This window comes from Agelaius tricolor, unplaced genomic scaffold, assembly GCF_023055355.1.
Source record: "Agelaius tricolor isolate 1412-34295 unplaced genomic scaffold, bAgeTri1.0.p SCAF_6, whole genome shotgun sequence".
Lineage (NCBI taxonomy): Eukaryota > Metazoa > Chordata > Aves > Passeriformes > Icteridae > Agelaius > Agelaius tricolor.
Genome location: NW_027269266.1, coordinates 49,308,698 through 49,322,721, shown reverse-complemented (window position 1 = coordinate 49,322,721; position 14,024 = coordinate 49,308,698). Strand labels below are relative to the sequence as shown.

Sequence of the window (14,024 nt, the reverse complement as noted above, 5' to 3'; positions counted from 1 at the left end):
TTGTTTATTACTATAACTGCAATAGTGTATATTGTGTTTGAAACTAATTTTTATTACAACTAACTGAAGTATTTAATCTGACAAAGTCACTGCTGCACCTCTACCTGCTCACTAAGAGCTATTTAAGTGAAATGCTTTATTTACAGGAGCTTGTCTGTGATTGCGACATCATGTTAGCTGATCCTTCTTATTTATTCAGGACATAGTTCTGGAAAATTTCAAAGGATACAATGGGTCCAGAGTCTGCAAAAAACATCTGGGCATCTATTATCAAGCTTGGCTGTTATATGGTGAAAATAGTCTCTTCCTAACCATTCTGAGACTCTCTTCTTTAATCCTTTTCATGCTCTGCCCTGGATCACTTGGTCTCAAAGGCTTCCAAGTTGGAGCTTCCGCTTGGAAGTTCCTCAGGCTGAACCAGCACTGATCCCTCAGCTTCTCCTTGTACTGCAAATGCTGGAGTTTCAGTTACCCTGTGATCCATTTTCTGATCTTGCTCCAGTTTGTGAGCACCTTCCTTGTGTTGGGAGGTCCCTGCATTTGACCACCTGTGTGTGGTCTAATCTGTGTGTTTATTTAACGAGCAGGGGAATAATCAAGATTGTTCCAGTGAAACCCAGGCTGCTGTTGATGTGCAATTTTGCTGGGTATTTTTGCTGCTGGGGGATGCTGCTGACTCACACTTAAGAGTGGTGAGCTGCCTGTGTGGGGCTCCCAGGGCCTCTCTACCACAGCTGTTCTCAGCCTGTGTTGCTACAAGGACCTTATACTCCTGGGTAAGGATGAGGTGCAGAGTGGAGAAACACTTGTGAAATGACTTTGAAGACCCAGATAATCCATGTATCTTCCAGGTGTCATAAAAACCAAAAGTGGAAGTTTTCAGATGCTAAGGAAAAGAATTTGAGTGGTATTTACTGATAGCATGTTGAGAAGGTGATGAGAAATTTGAATAGCTGAGTAGTGGTAGATGTTTGAGATAAATAGTATTACCTGTGCCATGTTATAATGTGCAGCTGTCTGCTTTGGAACAATGAGGACATTACTGTGTTTTTCCCTAGTATATGGTCCAGAAAACATAAAAGTATTAGGAAATCTGTGGCATAATTGGCTAGGTCTAGTGGAAGGTCTGAATATTGTACTCTATTAGGAGATTGCTTCCAAGGATTTAAGCATTTTTTGTAACCAGACAATCTTTCAAAATGTGCTTCATTTTAACTGTAGACATTGGCTCCAGCATTGATAAATATCTCAGTTTGTAAATGGTCTTTCAAGACCAATAAAAACTATTGTCCTTTCTCAGCCCACTTACCGAGCCAAGTAGACGATACTCCGTGAATCAGTAGGTGAATTTCCCTTTCTCCTATAATAGATACAAATTTCCTGTTGGTTTTCACATTGCCTTATATTTTTATCTTTCTTTATTTTCAAAATGGTGATTAATCGACCTACAGCTTTTAATATTCAAAGCTGCATGACTTCTTCTCATTATGCAATCAGTAAAATTAATGAACGACAGCTCTGCACCACCAGGAGGCCTAGCTGAATAGCAAAGGGACTATAGAAACAGGTTATTTGTGGGTCACTGCCAGAATGGATTTAATTTTATAGTACAGAATATTTCTCCTAATATAGAAAAATGTTTAGTGAATATTCTTGTGTTAATGAAAACTGTTAAATTTATGCTACTTCATATTTGGCATAATTTCAAAACGTCACTGATGCACTCTTTTAATTTACATTTGAATTCATTTTAGCATGTAACAACAAGAGGGGAGAAATTAGGGGAACATGAAATCTTGAAGAGTGAACCTGATGGCTCTTTGTAGTGGCAAATCAGTTTGCATTAGGCTATAGATCTGGGATTCAGTGAAATTCTTAATTTTTTCTCATGTGAGTATTGCAGCAAGCCTTAAATCAAGATACACAGTTCACACCTTTTTAGTTGAATCTGGGGCTGATTCTCAGATGGATGGAAATGATCATTTTCCTCAGCATTTCTGTGTAGCACCTTCAAGTTAAGTTTCACAGTTAGTGAAAAATGAATGTGAACGGCACTCACACGTTCACATACGTGATTCTAAATGCGCTACGCTAGACACATAAAGCAGGAATTCTGTATTGAGCACAGCTCAAATTAACCTTATGTAGTATCATCATTATTTTGCCTTCTGCCATATGACAGAAGGTAACAGTCTGTTCCCATGTGTTGGAGTCATTACTCACCACAGATGTACATAGATGAAGGGTGATGTTATGCAGGATGCCAGCTCCAGAAGAAAGCCAAATTGATCATCAGATTTATCAGTCTGCATGGTGTCACTGAGTTTGCCACTCCAAAAGTGGGTTAGATGAGCACAGTTTCTGGTGATAAAACAGTAGTATAATGGGAGCATCAGAAATGTGTTTTTTCAGAACACAGGGAAGTATTCAGGTTGCCTTGAAAATATTTTGGTATAACAAAAAGGCAGCCTTGAAAAGTGAAGAGGAAGTACTTAGGATAGTCTAAGAAGAAAGGAGAAATCTCAAGGAATTGCTGAGAAATCACTTTTCTTGCAGTCCTCTCTGTGGCATTTAGCATATTAAAACCAAAAGAACATTATTATCATTGGATCTCTGCTACCTTCCAAAGGGAAAACTAGCAAAATAACAAAGTGGACCTTTTATATGGGACAAGAATCTACTTTCTCAGCACAGAAGCAGATGTCCTTGCTTGTGAAAAAAAGGAATAAATTAGCCACTATATAAAATTTTAAGGAAGACAAATTGCTACTAGGAGATTTAGGATTATTTATGATGGAAGAGATTACCTTGAAATTTTATTTCATGGGAGGGGCATGTGGAGCTGTTGCATGCTCTAGCACTGTATGGGTGATTCTAAGGAGCAGGGATAACAAGACAAGAAAGGAAAAAAGGAGATAATTATGCAAAATTGAAAGAAACTAATCCTGCAGTCATGTACACACTACTACATGTAGTCAGCAAAATGAGCTTTTAAATTTAGTTATAATTAGGAACCAAGCACAGGCAGATATTTGAATTCGAGTTATACTCACCTGTCAAAAAACCCTCGTCCATTTAAACTTCATATCTTGAAGGTAACATAGAACTAATCTCAGAGGTTTTAGAAGAGTTCTCATCCTGCACTAATGCTGATCTTTTCCTTAGAAAATGGAGTGTCAATAGACAGAATCAAGGAACTCTAATGGCTTCTATTTTAAAAGGTCCTTTTGACAGAAAATGAAAAATACATGTTTTAATATCACATATTCTCTTAAGACTTACAAATCATTTACATAAAGGCCTCAGTCTTAAAAAATTGTTGTCAAATTTATAATTCCTTTTTTCCATTAATCACCAAGGGGTTAATTCTTTTCAGGATTGCATTCAGAGTGATGAAAATAAATTGAAGCTGTTAGTCTGGAGTCTGAGAACTAATAAGCTTTATCTTCTATGACATTTCAGTAAACAAAACTATATCGACTTTTCACTGGAGCTAAGAGAACCATGTGTGTAGATTTTCTTTTTTTATCTTTTTATTTTATTTTTTTTAATTTTTTGTCACTGAACTAAAAAAATTGGAAAATCAGTAAAGGTCAAGTCAAATCAGAATTTGACAATGAAATTAATACATTTACTCAGTTCAATTAAGTATTTCTATAAAATCTGAAATGAAACTTGAAAGTTTCCAATTATTTAATCCTCCTAAAAATTTTTATTTCTAAATTAGTTTTAAAAACAAAAAGAGCCACTTTAAGAGATGCATTTTAACTTTTTCACTATGAAAAATGTCATAAGAAGAATTCTGGACATTGATGGCTGATAGTGTCTTCTTATCTTGTCTTTACTGTATGCTGCTGTAGAATTTGAACAGATTTTTTCTTCTCTCTTTGCCAACTAATCTTTCCCCATGTGGGAAAAAGAAAATTCTTGGCTCTCCAATTTTATCTAGTTGTAAAACTAGGTGACTCAAATTCAGTGATCCTTTTTTGGGAAAGAGAATATCCTGATCTCCTTCCATAGCTATTCCTTTGCTAGTCAATATAAAACACAAAAATAATCTGAGAAAATTCCAACACTGCACATATTCTTCCTGGAAAAGAGAAGGGATTGTGCATCCTCCTGTTAAACCAGAAAAACCCATAGCCTGGAGGCACAAAATGCTTTTTGGTATTTAGTAATCTGGTCATCTTCTCAAATAAGTGATCTGTAGCTTCTCCTTTTGCTTTGGCATCCTTTTAAAGTAAGACTGAATTGGGCTTTGGGTTTTAAAGAGTGAGGGAGTATTAAGAGGATTTTGTCCTTCTGACTCAGGGCTGCATAGGCTGTGTGGACAGGAGCAGTGTGTTTTAACAGCCTCCTCTATGGCTGGCTCCAGTCTAGGGGCTCCTTCCTCAGCCAAAGGATGGTTCAGATTCAGTCCTGGCACATGAACAAGTTTTCAAGACTGATGTTTGCAGAGTTTTTGTTTATTGAGTCTAAGTTCTTGTCTTCACTGATCCGCTTTGCAAAGTGGCAGTCACTAACGAGATAGTAAATATGAAACTTAGGAAAAAAATACAGAAACCTCTGCCACTCTCAATAAAAGGACAAAACATTCCCTCTCATCTCTCCCATTCAGGAATGTTAGTGGTAGGGGAATAGTGGTTAGTGTAGGGATAGTGTTCCTCCTGCCCTTCTGCTTCCAGAGTAGGCTGGATGCAGAATCAGAATCATTTTTCTGTACATAAAATAGGAAAAATTTTCCTAACATTCATATGGTCTTTTAAATTAAAAAAAAAAAAATCATTGTTCTTGGACTTTCACTTATTTTTTAAATATTTCTAGAAAAAGATGAAAGACACAATGTGTCTTAATTCATCATGTCAAGAGTTGCTTAATTTTGCCAGAGTTATAAAATGAAGAATTTCTTCTATAAAATGTTCCCTAGAGCCAAGACAATAAAAAAAAATAGTTTATAAAGATGTTTACACAATGTGAGATTATAAGCTAGTATAATTTGATTTAAAAGTGTGAGAGGAAAATACTGACATATTATGAATGGAATATGAAGGGTATTATGAAGGAATATTATGAAGGAATAAACTTCCTACCTCTGACCCCCCCAGACTCACCACTGACCTTACAACAGACTTGTTCAGTTCTGTGTTTTGTGGCTTTTTCTTTCTCAGAACAAAATGTGCAGCAGAGGCCATTTTCCATCTTTCTGTAACATATGCTTATGCTTGCAGGTTTATATTATCTTACACACGAATATAACAAGAAATGCCAGAGAAGCCTAGGAATGATCTACGTCCTAGACAGAGCTAGTCAGAAAATCACTGTAGAGATCAGTGACTGGAAAATTGTCACAAAGGCTTGAATTACACAGGAATGCATTTTCCTTAAGTTCAATGTTTGAGGTCTTTGAAAGTTCCCAAAATTCAGATGATTTTTGATCCAAGGTCCTTATTTTTGTATCTACACAACAGATGCTCAAACATAGATGCACAAGGAATAAATACCTCAGAATTTATTTAAGAATCTGGCTGATGGTGTTGAGGACAGTAATCTAAGCTTCCAACTCCTGTCTGTTAGTCAAGAGAAGTACAAAGCTGTCAGAGGTTACTGAAGAGAACATCAGGCAATAATTATGCGTGTGAGAATATCTAAGGAGTTGATTATTTGAGATCTGGAAGCAGCTCTAAGTTTTAGGTATTATTTATCAATGTTACACTGTTACATTCTTGTCAAAAAGCAGACAATGTGTTTGAAAGATAGAACACAGCTTGTAATGCATGACAAAGCTTAAAGTTAGTGAAAATAAATTAAAATATTGCTATTTGAAAAGAGTATGCAAAACAAAGTGATTTCCAGAAATACTGTTGAGGTGGAAAGGAAGAATATGCTTCATTTAAAAAGCAAAAGCAGAAGTGCTCAGTAGATGTCATGTTGTACCAGGCTGGTGCAGGTAAGTGCTTTATGCATGTTATTATGGGTAGAACAGGTCAGTTTTCACTTGTGGCCAGGTCTTTAGGCCTCCAGGGATATGTCCAGCCATAGACTGTTACAAAATGTCATCTGACAGAAGACAGAAATGCTCCTCGCCTGTGGAACCTGATGTGCTTCTTCTACCTGAGGCATTCAGAAAGAAAAGAAGGCAGAAGCAGAGGAAGAGTAAGAGAAATCAAGATGATGATCTTGTCAAAATATTCAAGGAAGACAGGGCAGAAGATTTTGCTTATACTCACATGTGGCAAGGTTCAGCTATAACTTGTTAAAATCTGATTATAGAAAGGGAGAACATATCCCACAGTACATGTCTGGCAGAAAACAAGGATCTTGTTACTCTGACAGTTGATCCGCTCAGTATTTTTGTGTCTTGCTCCTGAACATTTAAGTACTCATGGCATGGAAAGAAATGTCCTATTGAAAAGGTGTTTTTTGCTAAAATGGACTTCCAAAGGGTGTTCAGCTATTCTGAATTGTGAAATATGTGAAAACACCAGGTATTATGACACCAAGGCTGAGGGAAGATGTCAGTGTCATAAAATCAATGACAATAGATTACTGCTAGTAAAAAAAAATCTTAGCCAGGGATGCATATTTGAAATATCTATGGAGACTAATCTATTTTCCTAGCCCCCTGAGTGTTTGGTCCTGTTAATGCAGTAATCAACATCAAAAAGCCTTCAATTTACCAGTGGACCACTTGGTGAATACCTATCTTCAGATCTCTTAAGAGCTTTTCTGCACTAACAGACACAAGCTTTGGTATTTTTTTAAAGCAGTACAGGACTTCAGGGCCAAATACAATCTGGCACAATGTTATTTGCTTGCTAGAGTGCTTTCCTGACCACCTTGGAGCAGCACTACTTTTTTAGAAAATTTATATTTTTATTTCTGTGAGAAGTCTACAGAACAGCACTCTTTCTGTCAGAGGAGGCAGCAGAGTATTTTGAGCAGGGGTCATTCCGCTTGTCAGTGCAATGAGGAATTCCTAGTGATGTGAAACTATGCAAGCTGAAATTTAATAGACTAAGAAAGCTACAATACCAATCCAAACTCATAATAGCTAGGACATAATCTATAAGACTTTCAGTAATGGTAATGATGGGGTTGCAACCTCCATATGAGGAAATCCTGGAACTACTCAATGCAGGAAACTGAACTGAAAAAGAGAAATAAACAAGGAATTTTAGTAGAAAAATCCTCTAACTCCCCTCCTTTTCATATTCCTTATCCTTCCACTTCCAGATGTTGGAGGAAGTAGGCGTGATATGTCCAGTCTGCCTTAGTTAAGCAGTTTAACAGTAAATTGAATTTTACGTTATGATATGTATTCAGCTTTATTTTTTTTTCAGCTTCTTTGTGAGGCTGCTTCTCTCATAATGCAATGCAACACCTCCTTCATTATAAGGAAGGTGCACATATAGCAAAGCTAGTCTCATAAGGAACTTACTCTAAGGGAAAAATGGTGAATTCAGGCTTCTGTATGGTTCATGCATTTAAAAAAGCAGCTTTGAGTTGAACTGCCTTGAATTGTTTTAACAAAGAAAAGAGAAGCAGCTATTTAAAAATACTTTATAATTACCAATCTGTAAATATGCAATGTTTCATTGTTTTGATTTTGTTAAAATAAATTGGTAATAGATTAGTAAACAGGAACTTGAACTTGATTACAATATATATCACATTTTTGATATGAATGGGTAATGTAGTAATAGAATTAGAATTTCTTAGACAGACTGCTCATCTCTTCAGGAACTTTCACAGTACACCCATTACATAAATACATATATGGGTTTTTGCACTGACAAGAAGGATTATTTTCATAGGGGAGCCCTGGACTGTGGTTTTACACCTCATAGAGTTAATGCCTTCCATTTTAAAGACTTAATTTGTTGATATTCCATATTTTTTGGGGTAATAGTATCAGGGTCTTGGTACCTCAGTTTTCTGTTTTGAAAATGTGTGTGTTGGGTGGAAAGAATTTCTCAAACCACAGACTATTTAATTCCAGATATTTTCCTAGTTTTCACTTTGTCTGAGCTTTGTTGTTCATGATGACAGTTAATAATTCAATATCCATTATATGCTACTTATTGATTAAAAAATCTCTTCTGTTAAAAGAGAGTGACAAATCCTTGTGTAAGTCCCTCTGACATAAGATTTTCCCAGATATTTCCATTAGTAAGTATGATCCCATTTTTCATAAAAAGTGAATAATAACTTTGGACTGCAGCTCAGTTTTTTGTAGCCATGTTGATGCATGCTTTCCTACCTCCAGGCCAGTTATAATAATAGCTAAGAGGAGGCTTTGGCTTTGGCTCAGTTTTAGTGTGCATTATCAAGACCATTATAGGGAGGTTGTTTCTCCTTCTGCCATCAAGAACCTAAGCAACAATATAACCAATGACTAATGCAAGAGGACAATTACTGGTTTCATCAGCTGTCGATTGAAGCCATATGGTCCAGACACCAGAGAGGTGCTAAGTGATGCACTAGTAATTCAGATGCAGATGAAACCTCTTTTATGGTATAACCTTCATGCAGGGAAATTATACTTGTTTTACAATTAATCAACACATTCATTTGTGTGGGGGTGAATGACTTTTCTGCAGTAAGGATTAATATGTCAAGTGTTTCTTGTTAATAACTTAATTCTAAAATATGACTATTTTTTATTGTGTGTATAGTATTTTAAAATTGGATTACTTTTTAGTATCAGATAATGTGAGGGTTTTGTCTTGCCAATTAATTAAGGAAGAAAAAATATGAACAAATGTGAGTCAGGTTAGACATTTTTCACCTGCTGCCTTTGAAAACAAGAAGACCCAGTAGAGTGGTTAGAATGTTTCTGTATTCTTTGTGCCTGACAATAAAGTCCTTGATAGTTACTCAGGGTAATAAAGATACGTATTGCCTTGAGGATTATTAATTGCAAACCAGTAACTGCTGTAGAGAAAAGGGAACCAATAGCTAAGGATAGAGTTCTCACTGGCATAAGAAGAACAGGAGGAAATTTTTCATTTACTCTGTTAATTGAAAATGTCACTGAACAGCAAACCCAACTGTATCTCAACTACTTTTGTATCTTCTAATGGAAGATTTCCAGTGCAGAGTTTCAGTGCAGCTTTTTAATGCAATGGTAAAGAATTCTGTCTAGGTCCATCTTGTTTTGTTCTATTTGCTTTTTCCATGTGTATTTTCCATGTGTGTTTTCCAATTTTTCTATGTGTATTTTCACATCTCAAAGGCCATACATGGTCATATAGCTGATGTGTGGGTTAGGGTAAAGATCTCTCACTGTAGCAGCCAAGTCCAAAGGGGAGCCTCAGCTCTCCAGAGGGGCCTCAAAGAAAAGTCTTTCCTCTGCACTTAATAGAGTAACAGCAACATTTTTTCCCACTGGCTCTTGTTGACACTCCTACCCCTCTTCTTTCCTCCTTGAAGCTTCCCATGCAGCTGATAATTTTTATTTTGACTACAGCTTTCTATCACCTTCTCCATTAAAAATGGAATAAATAGATCCTCTATCCATCCTAAAGGCAGAGTACTTCTTAACCTCTACCTGGTTGGAAAGCTGACCACTAATCTTGTGTCATTCTGTACTTGTTGATTACTTATCAGTCTTCTCCTTAATTACCAGGCTGCATCTATAGGGCAGCCACACGGCTTGAAAGCTTAGTCTACTGATGAATGCACCTTTGGGAAAGATAGTGTGATTTCTGAGCTTGGGAAAGGCTCTGAGTGTATCTGGGGAAGTTGTGAGAAGGCAAATTAGTGAACAGAAAAGCTGAGGACCTTAATCTTAATGTAACTGTAATGTATTGCATAGTATTTGTGAGTAAATATTTGTGAGTAAATGTCTGGGCTTTTTCTTTTTTTCTTTTTTTCTTTTTTTTTTTTTTTTTCTGTAGAGAATGCATAATTCTGAGCTTGGCATTTGAATAATTTTCCCCTCAAGGAAGCCCTAAAGATTAAAAGCTTGAGGGGGCTGGAAAATGTTTTTATTCTCTCTGATCTATTATTTAATGGTGTTTAAAGTGATACCACCCCACCAATATTAAATATCACAAGAACAAAATTTAGTGTGGTTTTGAATTTGGGAGGGTTTTTTTTACCATACATTCAGGAGATGTAAATAAGAAAGAGAAAAAAAACCCCAAGTTTAATGCTTTTAACATTAAGTGTGTTTTGCTTTAGGGATAAGCTTTTACACTTGAAAAAGGGTTCCACCAAGGTATCTGGAAAAATAGAGCAATTAAACACATGCAATGTCTTCTTCATTTATCAAAGTGATTTCTGAAGTATGAGGAGGCCCAAATTAATCTCTGATATAAACCTATTGAGTTTAGGAAGGAGACTGAAACAGTAAAAAAAACAAAATGGAAAGAAAATTGTAAAATCAGCACATATTTCATACTCCAATTTATTGTTGATTCATTTCTCAATCCAAATTAATGAAACTGGAAATCCAGGTAAAAAATGCTAGATTGGCTGTAAATTTTTCTAATTATTATCAAAACAAAATCCATAGTGATTATGTATATTGATCATCCAGGGGATTTTAGAATAGGGACAGCAAGAGCAAGTCTCAAACTTGTGGTAGAAAGAAATGTCATCAGGGGACATGTCTTTCTATCATGAAAACTTTGGTTTTGCATGGGTATACTCTTTTTTGAAGTGATGCATCCACCAGAAGTGTAATTCCCAATTTGTGGGGTGGTAGAAATAAAAAAATTCCCATTTCATAAACACTTGTGGAAGTGAAAATACAAACATTTACTTGTGCCAATACAAACATCAAAACTGCTGAAACATATTCTATTGCAAGCTTCCAGCTGTTGGCTTAAGTTTCTCATAGATTTAGGAGCTGAATCAGTGCTTATTGATCACTGTACAAGTTCTCTTTTTGAGTTACTGTTAAGAGTGAGAGTTCTATCCTGCTGGTCTCATTGACAACAAGGCAGACCTAATGAGAAGTGTTTAGCCTAGATGACTGCAAAAGGATTTCCTGAATGGGAAAGGATTTCCTATGAATGAAATTTCAGTGTGGGTGTGACTCTGCAGCTAACTTCAGGCATAGAAACAATCCATATACTCTGAAAAGACCTCATTACTCTTGGACTAGCCTGACATGTTCCACTCTCTCACTCCAAACAGCTCTCGGAATGGAGTTCAAACCCATGTAAGTGAGGTGGTTCTGCACGACTAAAACAGGGCTGGCAGGCTCACAGCAGTTTCAGCATTAGTTTGAACTTCAGTGCCTATTCAGCCTTAAACCAGAAGTAACTTTGGACTTTGCTTGTTACTTGTTGATGCACACACTGAAATAAGAGTGGCACCTTGTAGCACCTCCTCTGGATGAATTAATCACTCTGCCATTAAAAGCTGGAAATTATGTTATTATACAACATACCTAATTCCTTTTTTTCTCCTGAAAATTACAGTGCTTCTAAAGATGAATCTATGATGAAACCAGCAGAACAAGCCTAAATTTACTAAAAAAGACCTATGTATGATAGCTAGACACAGAACCTCCTCCAATCTATTCGAGATAAATTTAAGCCTTGTTATGCTGTACTTGTAAAAACATGCCTCTCCTCTCCTCTCCTCTCCTCTCCTCTCCTCTCCTCTCCTCTCCTCTCCTCTCCTCTCCTCTCCTCTCCTCTCCTCTCCTCTCCTCTCCTCTCCTCTCCTCTCCTCTCCTCTCCTCTCCTCTCCTCTCCTCTCCTCTCCTCTCCTCTCCTCTCCTCTCCTCTCCTCTCCTCCTTTCCATTTCCCTTTACTTTTTCTCTCTTTTTTCCTTCAGTAGTATAAAAGCACCAGATTTTTGCGAAGTTAAATCCAACAGGTCATGAACTCCAATTGAAGTCTCTACAGGATGGTTATTGAAGCAGTCACAATGGACAGATACTGACAGGCAAATTGGTGTAAACTCCTGAGGGTATTAAATGATCTGCAGCATATTTCAATTAAGAACTTATCTGTGGTTAATGATGGTGGTTTCATTTTGGTTTGAGTTGAGGTTGTCCCCCCCACTTATATCTGACTCTCAATCTTTTATCTTGAGCATGTCTTCCATGCCCCTGATCTGGTTGCCCATGTTAGAGTCCTTACAACTGACTTCTTTCCTGCTTCTGCTCCAGTGTTAATGTTCATTCCATCTTTCTACTCTGACTCCTGTCCTGAGTGCCTGCTTTGGTCCCTGCCCTTCCTGCCCTTGCTCCTTCTGAGTCCCTGCCTATTTTCTTGCTTCTTTTGTTTCCCCCCGTTTTTGGATCTAATCTTTAGACAACAGAGCTGCCTTGACCCAAGACTGAAGACCAAGGAAATAACCCTTGGGCAGAAGAAGTGCATATCCATTTATGTTTGATGCCAGAACAGGGAGTAGTGGCTATATTAGATGATTCTGTGTGGTCTCTGGTGACCAGTTTTATTTGAACACATTCCTACCCTTCTTACATCTCAGGGAGCTTAAAAAATGTCAGCAGTCCTGGAGGGAACATCACATGATGTGATCTGAGGCAGCTGGAGTTGTAAATGGGGTCAGCTCTGTTCCTGCATGTTAATCTCTTCCTGATATTCCTGTCAAATCTGCAGAACAACAACATGCTGGAAGAAGTGAATGGTAGTTCACAGACAAAAAAAATTAATCCCCCAGTCCCAGTAGGACTCCCACCCCTCCAGGGCTGATGGCAGTGTATGAGCAGAAGAAGGGAAAACGTGCTGCTTCAGGTCAGCTTGAAGACAGCAGTATTGAAGACCTCTTTAGAAGTACTAAATCTTCATAATAGCAAGTGCCTGAAGCTGCCTGGGCTATTAAGAGCTCACAAGTCACAAACCATGCTATGTACTGGCCACTTTCCAAAAGCATATGGAAAAGTTGGAGACACAAATCTGTTGCTGTAAGAGCTCTGCTTGCTTGTCCACGTGCTCAATTAGCATGTGGATCCTCAGAGAGCCAAGGCACAGAACTCAACCTCAGGTGCCTTAACCTTTCTCAGAGTGTTCCTTGGAGTTGTTTCAGCATGGGACTCTCTGTTAAAACTCCATCCCATCTAGCTGATGGGCCTGAAATACAGTGCACCTAGAGAACCAAAACAAAAGCTAAAAGCCATGGACGGTGCAGAACAAACTCTGTGTTAAAAAGAAGGTATTATTTTCTCATCCATGTGCACAAATAAAGAAAATGGCAGAGTGTAGGGAACACAGTGGGGCAATTAGAGTGTAATCACTGATAAATAGCAACCATATTTATCTTTTCTGAGGGATCAGACACTTTCACCTGACACAGGTAAAACTCCTGCTTATGAGGTAGAAAAACTTATGCCACCAGTGTTGCTATGGTACTGTGTGATAGGTAAAGTTGCTGTATTCACAGCCTGTATTAGAAGACAGGACTTGGACAAACCTCTGGCAACTCAAAAAGTTTCAGAAAAAAAAAATTCCTAGGTTATTCCATGTCCTTAGAGAGTAGGAGGTAGTTTTTACTGCATGTCTCATATGAAACTTCTTGAAACAAAATGTAGTGTAACATGGCAATTGCTACTGTAAGAGTCTTTGGTGTTACAGCTTTGAAAGTAGGGTTCAATGGTTCATGATTCTGAATAATTTAATTTATTGCAGACAGTGACTATTGGCATCCTGAAGCATAAACTTAGAAATTACTTGAAGCAGATATTTAATTCAAACAACAGGAACTAGGATTGTTGTCTTTGTTAGAACTGCTAAAGGTTGAGAAAATCACCTTAATGGGCTAATCCTCAGAACCCTTTCTCTTGCCCCATTTCTCTAGAGGATTATATGGTCCATGGCTTTAATGAGATAATCATAATTGTTCAGGTTTCTTTGTTGGGGTGATATTCAGCTTAAATGGTCTTTCAATTCCAATTATAGATATTAATATGGCAGTTAAAGGTCAGCAAGTGCTTCAGGCTACTGCTTTGTCTATCTTAGACAGTACCAACCAAAAAATTGCTCTGCCAATTCCAATGAGAGGTGTTCAGACAATGGCTAAAGGTCAGGAGAAATGCTTCTAT

General features: G+C 37.4%; 1 long non-coding RNA gene across 2 annotated transcripts in view; it reads right to left on the bottom strand.

Annotated features, from left to right (window-relative positions):
- LOC139591273 (uncharacterized) overlaps positions 1-14,024 on the bottom strand; it is a 232,737-nt gene that overhangs the window by 138,497 nt on the left and 80,216 nt on the right. For both annotated transcript variants that reach the window (XR_011679594.1, XR_011679595.1), the window contains exon 2: positions 2,224-2,361. This is a non-coding gene — a long non-coding RNA (uncharacterized lncRNA). The remainder of the gene's footprint in view (positions 1-2,223; positions 2,362-14,024) is intronic.